General features: G+C 35.7%; 1 protein-coding gene across 3 annotated transcripts in view; it reads left to right on the top strand.

Annotated features, from left to right (window-relative positions):
- Positions 1 to 12,445, top strand: part of TLL1 (tolloid like 1) — a 253,162-nt gene that overhangs the window by 216,327 nt on the left and 24,390 nt on the right. The gene's annotated exons all lie outside the window — the stretch shown is intronic.

Here is a 12,445-nt window from a genome sequence, read left to right as displayed (position 1 = left end):
CATTACCAAAATTACTACAAAACAGTATGTTCTACTTCCTAATATATTATTGAAATAATGTTTCCAAATGGAGATATAAATGAAGGAACAAAAATATCAGAAATTCAGCAAGAAAGCAATAAGTATTCACTTCAATGCAGCATAGTAAATTCTATCGGTTGTGTCAATTCTATATGACTCATATACAAAGCATATGTATTTTTATAATAAAACTAAGTTTGTCTTATGGTTTATGGAATATTATTTTTGCATAATGTAGTTGCCCTCTTTAGATGAGTACCATTATCGTTAGACTTCTTCCAAATTCAAATATGAATGTAATATATGTCCTCTCTCCTGTATTCTATGAGTCTTGCATTCTGTCCTGGTCATCTGACAGTACATACTTGAAGAATATAATTTAAAGAAATAGAATCATAGGAATATAGAAATTTTAACAATTTTCTGAAGTATGCTGTTGTCAAAAGCAGGAAGGAATGCCAACTAGCAAAGTTCAGGACAGTCTAAGAAGAACCATAATAAAGGACAAGAAATTGTCTTGAGAATGAGGCTACCAGTCCACTGTAGCTTACTGGACCAGTCCAGTTAATTTTGAAAGTCTGTTTGAACCCTTTCCTTCAGTGGGTTTTTTTGGCCAATAAAGACATCTTATTCATATGCAACATAATAATAATGTTATTAGAGACTGTCACTGAGATATTCATATTCCTATTATGGAGTTCCTTCCAATCACCGTATTTGTAAGATATCAGTAAATGACTTTTTGAACAGAGACATCAATTCATTTCAGCCACTCTTTGGAAGGATGCTAGGTGCTAAGATAACAGCACTGTAGGATTTGATTGCTTTCCAGTCCTGTTGAAGACCCTGACTGAGATGATCACTCTCTGAAGCTTATGGGCTGAGATGCAAAGGCTGCATTATTTTCAGCAGTGCAATAGCTAAGGGAGTTGGGAAAATGGATTTTCCTGAAGACTTTTGTGTGTGTGTGTGTACATCCAAGTTTCATCTGGTATCATAGTCCCTGAAGAATTTCTTTTTATATCGTGCGTAGAGTATGTCTGTGCAGTTTCACTTTTTAAAGATATTTTCATTGGGTATAAAATTCTAAGATAGCAATTTATTTTCCCAGCTGCACTTTAAATACCTGACTCCACTATTTTCTGTCCTTCATGGTTTTTAATGTCTGTGGTAAATCTTAATTTTATTCCTGTGGAAATAATGATTCTTTTCTCTGATGGCTGCCTTCAACATTTTTTTATCAGCACTTTGAATATAATGTATCTGGGAGTGTGTGTGTGTGTGTGTGTGTCCGTCTGTCTATCTGTTTAGTAATTTATCCTTCTGAGAAGTCTCTGAATTTCTTGCATCTATGTTGTGATGTCTGCCATGAATTTTTGAAAACTTTTGACCATTATTTTTGACAAAATTCTCCTGCATTATTGTCTCTCTTCTTCTGGGATTCAAATTACACATATGTGAGATTGTTTCATATTATCCCATAACTCTTGAATTCTGTTATTTTTTTGCCACTCTTTTTGGTTTTAAGCTTGGGTTATTTCTATGGACTGATCTTCAAGTTCAATGATTGTCTATTCAGCTGTCTTGAGTGTACTTATGAGTTTGACAGAGGTATTCTTTATCTCCCTTATCATGTTTTTTTTATTTCTTGAATTTCCATTTGATTTTTCATGTGTATTAGTCTGCTTAGGTGGCCATAACAAAATACCACAAACGGAGTGGCTAAAACAACAAAAATGTATTTTCTCACAGATCTGGAGGCTAGATGTTCAAGGTCAAGGAGCTGTGGGGACTGGTGTCTGGTGAGGCCTCTTTTCCTGACTTGTAGATGGCTGCTTTATCACTGTGTCCTCACTTGGCCTTTCCTCTGTGTGTACATATGAAGAGAGAGAGACAGAGAGAGAGAGAGAGAGTACGTGCTCTGGTGTCTCTTCATCTTCTTATAAGGACATTAGTAGCCCTGTGGGATCTGGCGTCACCCTTATGACCTCATTTAACCTTGATTACCTCCCTAAAGGACCTGTACCCTAATGCAGTCACATTGGGTTTAGGGCTTCAATGCATGAGTTTGGCCAGGATGCACAATTCAGTTCATAACACAATCTCTGCTGAAATTTCTCATTTGATAGATTAAACATAGGGGTCATGTTTGAGTCTGCTCTGTTGATTATTTTCTCTCTTAACACTGTGCTTTTCTTCTTGCCTTTTTGTGTGTCATGTGACTTTTGATTAAACATCAGATATTTTGTGTTTAACAGTAGAGATTTTATATCTGGAAATGGGTACATCTCTTCTGTTAGGCTGTTAGTGAATGTGTGTATATGGGAAGGGATGTTGTTGAGTGAATATAGTCAGTAATTAGCTGAGTTTGGGTTGTCTTGTTCCTATGATTACCTTCAGTGAACCATTGGCTTTTAATTCCTTTCTCTTAGATTGAAGGCTGGAATTTCAGATGCATTTTCTCAATGTTTCTCCTTTACCTTTAGCTTCCGCTTTCATTTCTACCACAAATTGTATCCCTCTTCACACTTTTTTCCCTCAACCAGTGATAGACTGCAGTTACACACTGCTTGGTGCTTGGTAGTCTGGCGGTGAGGACAAGGGGTTCTCTACCTTAGACAGGATCTGTGTTTCTAGGTCTTAGAAATAGCCTTTCTCAGTGGTCCTGCCTCTTCTCTTCCTGGCAGCCAAACTCCATCTATCTCTGGTTGGTCTTCCATGGGAGAGTTTCTTTTCCCCCTCCCAGTTGTAGCAGGTCTCTGATATTATTGGTGTAGGCTCCTGAGTCCAAGACTTCCCCAGGGTTGGAAGTGTTATTTGTTTGTTTGTTTGTTTAAGCTTTCCTGTGGCTACAGTGGGTCTGCATGTTTGCCCTGGTGGTGACAGGTTTTCTGCTCCTCCCCCAGAGGCTTATTTTCTTTTCCAGAGAAGGGTTGCAACAGGACTTCATGCTTTTCTCCCAGCAGTGACCACTTCCCCCTCCAAGCCTGCAACACCAAGAAAGGCACTTGCCTAACTCCTGCTCTTCCCACAGTCTTTCTCATGAGCAGGAGATTGAAGTCCATGGAGAAGAGCCTGCAAGTGGGTGCAAACTCCTGTGTCTATAGCTCCTAGGGTGCTATACTCTAGTCCACAGCTGACCTTTACAATACATTACAATTGTAGCTGAATGCATCTAACCTAGTTATATGGCACCCAGCATCTCCTCTAACTGTAGTCTGTCACTGGTGACATGCTCGTGTCTCACCTCTCCTTGGCAGGGGCTGAGAGTCAGTGGATTTGATACTACTTGGTTGACTAGTGACTTTGGCTCTTTGATGTGTTCAGCAAAGTTGTGATTTTTTTACTTTACATAGGTTTTCTTGCTAGGGTAGAAGGAACACTAGTCCCAGCTTTCTATATCCAAGGGGAAATAGAACTCCTAATATACCTCAACTTGAAAAAATGTCAATAATTTATTTTTCTCAATTATATACCTTTCAGCTTATTGAGCATCCCTTTCAACTCTAGGACAGTCTGCTTCTTTACAAATTACAAGCAAATATTCCACTTGAAGATCAGGAGAGTCTGTTCAACAATGGTCATACATGCTAGTATCCTAAGAAGATAATTTTTAGAAGGAAAGGAGCTTTAATGCAACTATTGATCTTTGTTTTAAGTATTTGACTTTGTGATCTTTGTAGAAGTAGTTACAGTCTAAGCCAGAATCTTAACATGCATCAGAATTAGCCTGGAAGACTTGTTAAAACACATTTTTGCCACTCCAAGTTTTCTGAATCAGAGCGTAATATTGATTCCACTCTCATTTCATTAATCATGTTTATATAAAGCCTGACTCACAATATCACTCTAACAATCAGGATCAGTAGAAAGTGTGTTGTAACAGATTAGCTACCAACTTCAAGTGATATTTTAGTTCTATACTTTTTAACTCTTACCATTTTGACATTATTGTTGCTTATGTTTACTATTTTTGTCTCCCTGCTTGTAATATAACTGTTAATGAATCTTATCTACTTTAAAACTGAAACCACTATCTGTTATGGATCTCAGCCAATGGACATTTGACCAGCATTGTTTGTAATATTCAAACCATTCAATTACCTACCTATATGTTTTGACATTTATTATACAGGAGATTTGATCAAAAAGATATATTGTTTAAAATAAATGCATTTTGTTTGTTTTCTTTAGGATCCTTAATTTTCATGGAGGAACTTGAACCCAAACTAAATTTGGAAAATAGATTCCAAGGAAACTTGGAAAATTCTGAGATCTATTAATCCTGTTAGGTCAAGAGCTGCTGATAGATACTTGGTTCCAAGCTAGTTTCTTTATAGGACAAGGCAAAAAAGAAAAGGCAAAGAAAAGATTTGGTGTCCCTGTGTGCACCATGGAGCTTTCTTTACAACTCATATTTACTCCTCTTACCTTAGGCTGTGTGGAAAAATAAGAAAACATTTCTAAATATTTTACCTATTCATACAGAAGCAAAGAAAGGAAATTGTCCCTGAAGACAATTCCATGACATATTTTTTAAAACACCTTGTTTATGAATTTTGAGAGTCTTACTGTTCTTTCTAACCCAGATATTCCTTTAACTCAACATAGAGTTGTATTGAGTGACGTGCAAGTAGTGGCTTATGGGCATAAGCAAGCCTCTTTCACTGCATCTGAGATAACTATTATTTTAGTTAATTTGGTTTATTTGTAAGACTACAAATTAATATTATTTAGGTTATTTAGATAATCTTGCCATTATGGAATATAAGAGGAATTACAATAAAATTCAGTGCCCTTTGTCAGATACAAACATTCTTGTGCATAGTATTTATTTACCATAGTGTGGTTATCTATATCTAGTGTACAATAATTATGTGTAAGGACTGAACTATCAGTAGTGGTAGTTTATTACTGATTTATGGAAATTTAAGAGTTCTGGCATTAATATGCAATTATTACCTTTTATGCACTGTTCTAGTTATCTACTGCTTCATAATAAGCTAACCCAAAACTTCATGACTTAAAACAAGAACGATTTTATAATATCCCATGGTTTTGTGGGGACGAGATCATGATTTGAGTAATGCTTTACTGGCAATTCTTCGGTTGCCCATGGCATTGATTGAGGTCAGTAAGTAATATTCACCTGGGGCATGGTCTGGTTGGGAGGGTCAAGTTGGCTTTAATTTTATGTCTGTCACCTTGGTAGGGAGGGCTAGAAGGCTGACTTAGCTGGAACAACCAGAGCACCTACACATGACCATTCTAGCATGGTGGTCTCAGGGGAACCATACCCTTTACATGGAAGTTCTGGATCCCTAAAAAGAGTGTTCCAAGAGGCCCAGGGGAATACCTAAGTAGCTCCTGAACATTACCTCTATGCATTCTATGGTAAAGCAAATCAGAAAAGCTAACCAGTATTGAAGGGGAAAAATATTAGACTTCATGATTCAATGGGAGAAGTAGCAAAGAATGTGTAGCCATCTTTAATCCCACACATGCATTTAAGTGTATGAGACAGCATATATTCGGGAAAGTAAAGATGACACAAATGAGTTACTACCTATACTCTCCTGAGTAGTTTTCTCTAGGCAAAGTCCAGAATGTGCAGTCAGAATACTGTTAGGTTCTAGTATACCACCTAGTATACAAACAGGAAATAGTTAAAGGTAATTTTTTTCTAATTCAATACTAAATTCTATCCAGTAATATAAAATAGCAATTTGAATACAATAATAACATAAATTATGTCTCTACATAATGAACATACTCATTAATTTTTGTCTTTAAGTCATGAATTCCCTATTATAAAGCAAAATATGAAAATCAAGTAGAATTGTGTGTATGAGTCAATATAGCGGTTCTTGAGGATTTTTTGTATTCTTGTATATACCTTCTCTTATCTTTATAAGACCCTGGAATATTATCTTCATATAAATGCAGTAAGCTAGGGAGCTGGGATCCAGAGACCCTGGGAGTGTCATTTTTGAAAATTCTAAAATAGTCACTCTCTCATATGAAATTCTACAAATAAAAATATGAATGTTTTTAAGTTTTCCATTTCTTGAAAATGCTCTCCAAATTGTAAAATGTAGCTTGGGCACATTTGTATCTCTTAAAACTGTACTTAGGCTAAGACTGTGTGTATAGTTCCCAATGGTTTCAAAGTGGTATCTTGTATATTACCTGAAGTTGATGTCATAAATGACACTTATAGATAAGGAAGCAGTCCCAGGCAGTTTAGATGACTTGGAAAGTTTATAAAGGTAGTAGGAGTCTAAGTACCTTCAAGCCCAAGCATTCTGTCTCTACAGAAAAATCTTATTTTTCCTTATAGCATCCTGCATCAGAGAAGAAAGAGATCCATAATTGCTGTGTACATTTATGCAATAATTTAAATGGAAAATAATCATATTTCCTAATATGATTAGGAACATTTGTTAGGATAACATCCTAACAAAATTACAATGATTAAATAAATGATTAAACAAATATACAGCAGAGACTTGTGTCTAGATCCTAGCGCTTCTACTTACTAGTTGTGTTATCTTGGGAAGATACTTATCATTTTAAAACCTTGATTTCTTCATCTGGAAATTGAAGCTGCTGTTTACGAATTTTGTGTGTATACAAAATGAACTTGTATAAAACGTATTTGGCACAGTGCTTTATTAAGTGCCAATAAATGCTGCTGTATGAGATCATAATAATAATCATAATTATGATAATAATCTAAAAATTTTTTATTTTTATTGAAAATTCAACCATGATCAAGTTTTTGTGTAGCCTTATCAATTTGAAATTCAATCCTTAGTGATCCACTGATTGTTTAGTAGCATATTGTTTAGCCTCCATGTGTTTCTGTTTTTTTGTAGTTTTTTTCTTATAATTGATTTCTAGTCTCAAAGTGTTGTGATCTGAAAAGATGCTTGATATGATTTCAGTTTTCTTAAATTTACTGAGACTTGTTTTGTAGGCTAGCATGTGACCTATCCTGGAGAATGTTCCATGTGCACTTGAAAAGAATGTGTTCTGTGGCTTTCAGATGGAGTGTTCTCTACATATCTATTAAGTCCATCTGGTCTAATGGGTCATTTAAGGCCAGCGTTTCCAGATTCATTTTCTATCTGGATGATCTGTCTGTTGATGTAAGTGAGGTGTTAAAGTCCCCTACTATTATTGGGTTACTGTCAATTTCTCCCTTTATGTCTGTTCATATTTGCTTTATATATTCAATATTTAGGTGCTCCTATGCCGGGTGCATATATATTCACAATTGTTATATCTTCTTCTTGGATTGATCCCTTCATCATTATGTACTGTCTTTGTCTCTTGTAACAGTCTTTATCTTAAAGTCTATTTTGTCTGCTATAAGTATTGCTACTCCAGCTTTCTTTTGATTTCCATTTGCATGGAATACTTTTTTCCATCCCCTCACTTTCAGTCTATGTGTGCCTTTTTTTTTTTTTTTTTGGCCATGCCTCATGGCTCTCAGGATCTTAATTCTCCAACCAAGGCTCCCTTCAGTGGAAGCACAGAGTCCTAGCCACTGGACGACCAGGGAATTCCCAGTCTATGGGTGTCTTTAGATCTGAAGTGAGTCTCTTGTAGGCAGCAAATATATGGGTCCTGTTTTTGTATCCATTCAGTGACTCTGTGTCTTTTGGCTGGAGCAATTAGTCCATTTACATTTAAGGTAATTATTGATATGCATGTTTTGTTGCCACTTTGTTAATGGTTTTGGGGTTGTTTTTGTAGGTCATTTTTTTTCTTTCTTCTTCTTTTTTCCCTTCTCTTGTGATTTGATGACTGTGTTTAGTATTATGTCTTTAGATTCCTTTTCCTTTTTTGTGTGCATATTTATTATAGATTTTTGGTTTGAAGTTACCACAGTTTTTTTTTTATAGCAGTCTATGTATATATGTGATTATTTTAATTTGCTGATCTCTTCATTTCAAATGCATTTTAAAATCCCTGCATTTGTACTCTCCTCCTATCATGATTACTGTTTTGGGTATCATATTTTACATCTAATTCTTTTGTGTATCCCTTAACTGCTTACTCTGAATACAGATGATTTTACTAGTTTTGTGTTTTAACCTCCTTACTAGCTTGTATGTGTATGATTTCCTACCTTTGCTGTATGTTTGCCTTTACTGGCAAACTTTTTCATTTTGTAATTTTCTTGTCTCTAATTGTGGCCTTTTCTTTTTTACCTAGACAGGTTCCTTTAACATTTGTTGTAAAGCTGGTTTGGTGGTGCTGAATTCTTTTAGCTTTTGCTTGTCTGTAAAGTTTTTGATTTTTCCATCAAATCTGAACAAGAACCTTGCTGGGTAGAGTATTCTTGGGTGGAAATTTTTCTCTTTCATCATTTTAAATATATTGTGCCACTCCCTTCTGGCCTGCAGAGTTTCTGCTGAAAAAAATCAGCTGATAGTCTTATGGAAGTTCCCTTGTTTGTTATTTGTTGCTTTTCCCTTGCTACTTTTAATATTCTCTCTTTACCTTTTTATCATTTCTTTTTGTTTAACATCTTTACTGGAGTATAATTGCTTTACAATGGTGTGTTAGTTTCTGATAGATAACAAAGTGAATCAGTTATACATATACATATGTTCCCATATCTCTTCCTTCTTACATCTCCCTCCCTCCCACCCTCCCTATCCCCCACCTCTAGGTGGTCACAAACCACCAATCTGATCTCCCTGTGCTATGAGGCTGCTTCGCACTGGCTATCTACATTACGTTTGGTAGTGTATATATGTCCAAGCCACTCTCTCACTTTGTCACAGCTTACTCTTCCCCCTCCCCATATCCCCAAGTCCATTCTCTAGTAGGTCTGTGTCTTTATTCCCATCTTACCCCTAGGTCTTCATGACCTTTTTTTTTTTCTTAGATTCCATATATATGTGTTAGCATACTGTATTTGTTTTTCTCTTTCTGACTTACTTCACTCTGTATGACAGACTCTAGGTCCATCCACCTCACGACAAATAACTCAATTTCGTTTCTTTTTATGGCTGGGTAATATTCCATTGAATATATGTGCTACATCTTTATCCATTCATCTGTTGATGGACACTTAGGTTGCTTCCATGTCCTGGCTATTGTTAATAGAACTGCAATGAATATTTTGGTACAAGACTCTTTTTGAATTATGGTTTTCTCAGGGTATATGCCCAGTAGTGGGATTGCTGGGTCATAAGGTAATTCTATTTTTAGTTTTTTAAGGAACATCCATACTATTCTCCATAGTGACTGTATCAATTTATATTCCCACTAACAGTGCAAGAGGGTTCCCTTTTCTCCACACCCTCTCCAGCATTTATTGTTTCTAGATTTTTTGATGATGGCCATTCTGACTGGTGTGAGATGATATCTCATTGTAGTTTTGATTTGCATTTCTCTAATGATTAATGATGTTGAGCATTCTTTCATGTGTTTGTTGGCAATCTGTATATCTTCTTTGGAGAAATGTCTATTTAGGTCTTCTGCCCATTTTGGGATTGGGTTGTTTGTTTTTTTGTTATTGAGCTGCATGAGCTGCTTGTAAATTTTGGACATTAATCCTTTGTCAGTTGCTTCATTTGCAAATATTTTCTCCCATTCTGAGGGTTGTCTTTTGGTCTTGTTTATGGTTTCCTTTGCTGTGCAAAAGCTTTTAAGTTTCATTAGGTCCCAAATGTTTATTTTTGTTTTTCTTCCCATTTCTCTAGGAGGTGGGTCAAAAAGAAGCTTGCTGTGATTTATGTCATAGAGTGTTCTGCCTATGTTTTCCTCTAAGAGTTGGATGGTGTCTGGCCTTACATTTAGGTCTTTAATCCATTTTGAGTTTATTTTTGTGTATGTTGTTAGGGAGTGTTCTAATTTCATTCTTTTACATGTACCTGTCCAGTTTTCCCAGCACCACTTATTGAAGAGGCTGTCTTTTCTCCATTGTATATGCTTGCCTCCTTTATCAAAGATAAGGTCACCATATGTGCATGGTTTTATCTCTGGGCTTTCTATCCTGTTCCATTGATCTATGTTTCTGTTTTTGTGCCAGTACCATACTGTCTTGATTACTGTAGCTTAGTAGTATAGTCTGAAGTCAGGGAGCCTGATTCCTCCAGCTCCATTTTTCGTTCTCAAGATTGCTTTGGCTATTCGGGGTCTTTTGTGTTTTCATACAAATTGTGAACTTTTTTGTTCTAGTTCTGTGAAAAATGCCAGTGGTAGTTTGATAGGGATTGAATTGAATCTGTAGATTGCTTTGGGTAGTATATTCATTTTCCCAATGATGATTCTTCCAATCCAAGAACATGGTATATCTCTCCATCTATTTGTATCATCTTTAATTTCTTTCATCAGTGTCTTATAATTTTCCACGTACAGGTCTTTTGTCTCCTTAGGTAGGTTTATTCCTAGATATTTTATTCTTTTTGTTGCAATGGTAAATGGGAGTGTTTTCTTAATTTCACTTTAAGATTTTTCATCATTAGTGTATAGGAATGCCAGAGATTTCTGTGCATTAATTTTGTATCCTTCTACTTTACTGAATTCATGGATTAGCTCTGGTAGTTTTCTGGTAGCATCTTTAGGTTTCTCTATGTATAGTATCATGTCATCTGCAAAGAGTGACAGTTTTACTTCTTCTTTTCCGATTTTGATTCCTTTTATTTCTTTTTCTTCTCTGATGGCTGTGGCTAAAACTTCCAAAACTATGTTGAATAATAGTGGTGAGAGTGGGCAACCTTGTCTTGTTCCTGATCTTAGTGGAAATGGTTTCAGTTTTTCACCATTGAGGACGATGTTGGCTGTGGGTTTGTCATATATGGCCTTTATTATGTCGAGGAAAGTTCCCTCTATGTATACTTTCTGCAGGGTTTTTATCATAAATGGGTGTTGAATTTTGTCAAAAGCTTTCCCTGCATCTATTGAGATGATCATATGGTTTTTCTCCTTCAATTTGTTAATATGATTTATCACGTTGATTGATTTGCGTGTATTGAAGAATCCTTGAATTCCTGGTATAAACCCCACTTGATCATGGTGTATGATCCTTTTAATGTGCTGTTGGATTCTGTTTGCTAGTATTTTGTTGAGGTTTTTTGCATCTATGTTCATCAGTGATATTGGCCTGTAGTTTTCTTTCTTTGTGACATCTTTGTCTGGTTTTGGTATCAGGGTGATGGTGGCCTTGTAGAATGAGTTTGGGAGTGTTCCTCCCTCTGCTATATTTTGGAAGACTTTGAGAATGATACGTTTTAGCTCTTCTCTAAATGTTTGATAGAATTCGCCTGTGAAGCCGTCTGGTCCTGGGCTTTCGTTTGTTGGAAGATTTTTAATCACAGTTTCAATTTCAGTGCTTGTGATTGGTCTGTTCATATTTTCTATTTCTTCCTGGTTCAGTCTTGGCTGGTTGTGCATTTCTAAGAATTTGTCCATTTCTTCCAGGTTGTCCAATTTATTGGCATACAGTTGCTTGTAGTAATCTCTCATGATCCTTTGTATTTCTGCAGTGTCAGTTGTTACATCTCCTTTTTCATTTCTAATTCTATTGATTTGAGTCTTCTCCCTTTTTTTCTTGATGAGTCTGGCTAATAGTTTATCAATTTTGTTTATCTTCTCAAAGAACCAGGTTTTAGTTTTATTGATCTTTGCTTTCGTTTCCTTCATTTCTTTCTCATTTATTTCTGATCTGATCTTTATGATTTCTTTCCTTCTGCTAACTTTGGGGATTTTTTTTGTTCTTTCTCTAATTGCTTTAGGTGCAAGGTTAGGTTTTTTATTTGAGATGTTTCCTGTTTCCTAAGGTAGGATGTATTGCAATAAACTTCCCTCTTAGAACTGCTTTTGCTTCATCCCATAGGTTTTGGGTCGTCATGTTTTCATTGCTATTTGTTTCTATGTATTTTTTGATTTCCTCTTTGATTTCTTCAGTGACCTCTTGCTTATTAAGTAGTGTATTATTTAGCCTCCATGTATTTGTATTTCTTACAGATCTTTTCCTGTAATTGATATCTAGTCTCATAGCGTTGTGGTAGGAAAAGATACTTGATATGATTTCAATTTTCTTAAATTTACCAAGGCTTGATTTGTGACCCAAGATATGATCTATCCTGGAGAATGTTCCATGAGCACTTGAGAAAAATGTGTATTCTGTTGTTTTTGGGTGGAATGTCCTATAAATATCCATTAAGTCCATCTTGTTTAATGTATCATTTAAAGCCTGTGTTTCCTTGTTTATTTTCATTTTGGATGATCTGTCCATTGGTGAAAGTGGGGTGTTAAAGTCCCTTACTATGATTGTGTTACTGTCAATTTCCCCTTTTATGGCTGTTAGTATTTGCCTTATGTATTGAGGTGCTCCTATGTTGGGTGCATAAATATTTACAATTGTTATATCTTCTTCTTAGATTGATCCCTTGATCATTAT

Source organism: Balaenoptera physalus (genome assembly GCF_965194825.1).
Source record: "Balaenoptera physalus genome assembly, chromosome: 5".
Classification (NCBI taxonomy): domain Eukaryota; kingdom Metazoa; phylum Chordata; class Mammalia; order Artiodactyla; family Balaenopteridae; genus Balaenoptera; species Balaenoptera physalus.
The sequence above is the reverse complement of the archived record's forward strand: the minus strand, read 5'-3'. Positions and strand labels throughout refer to the sequence as shown.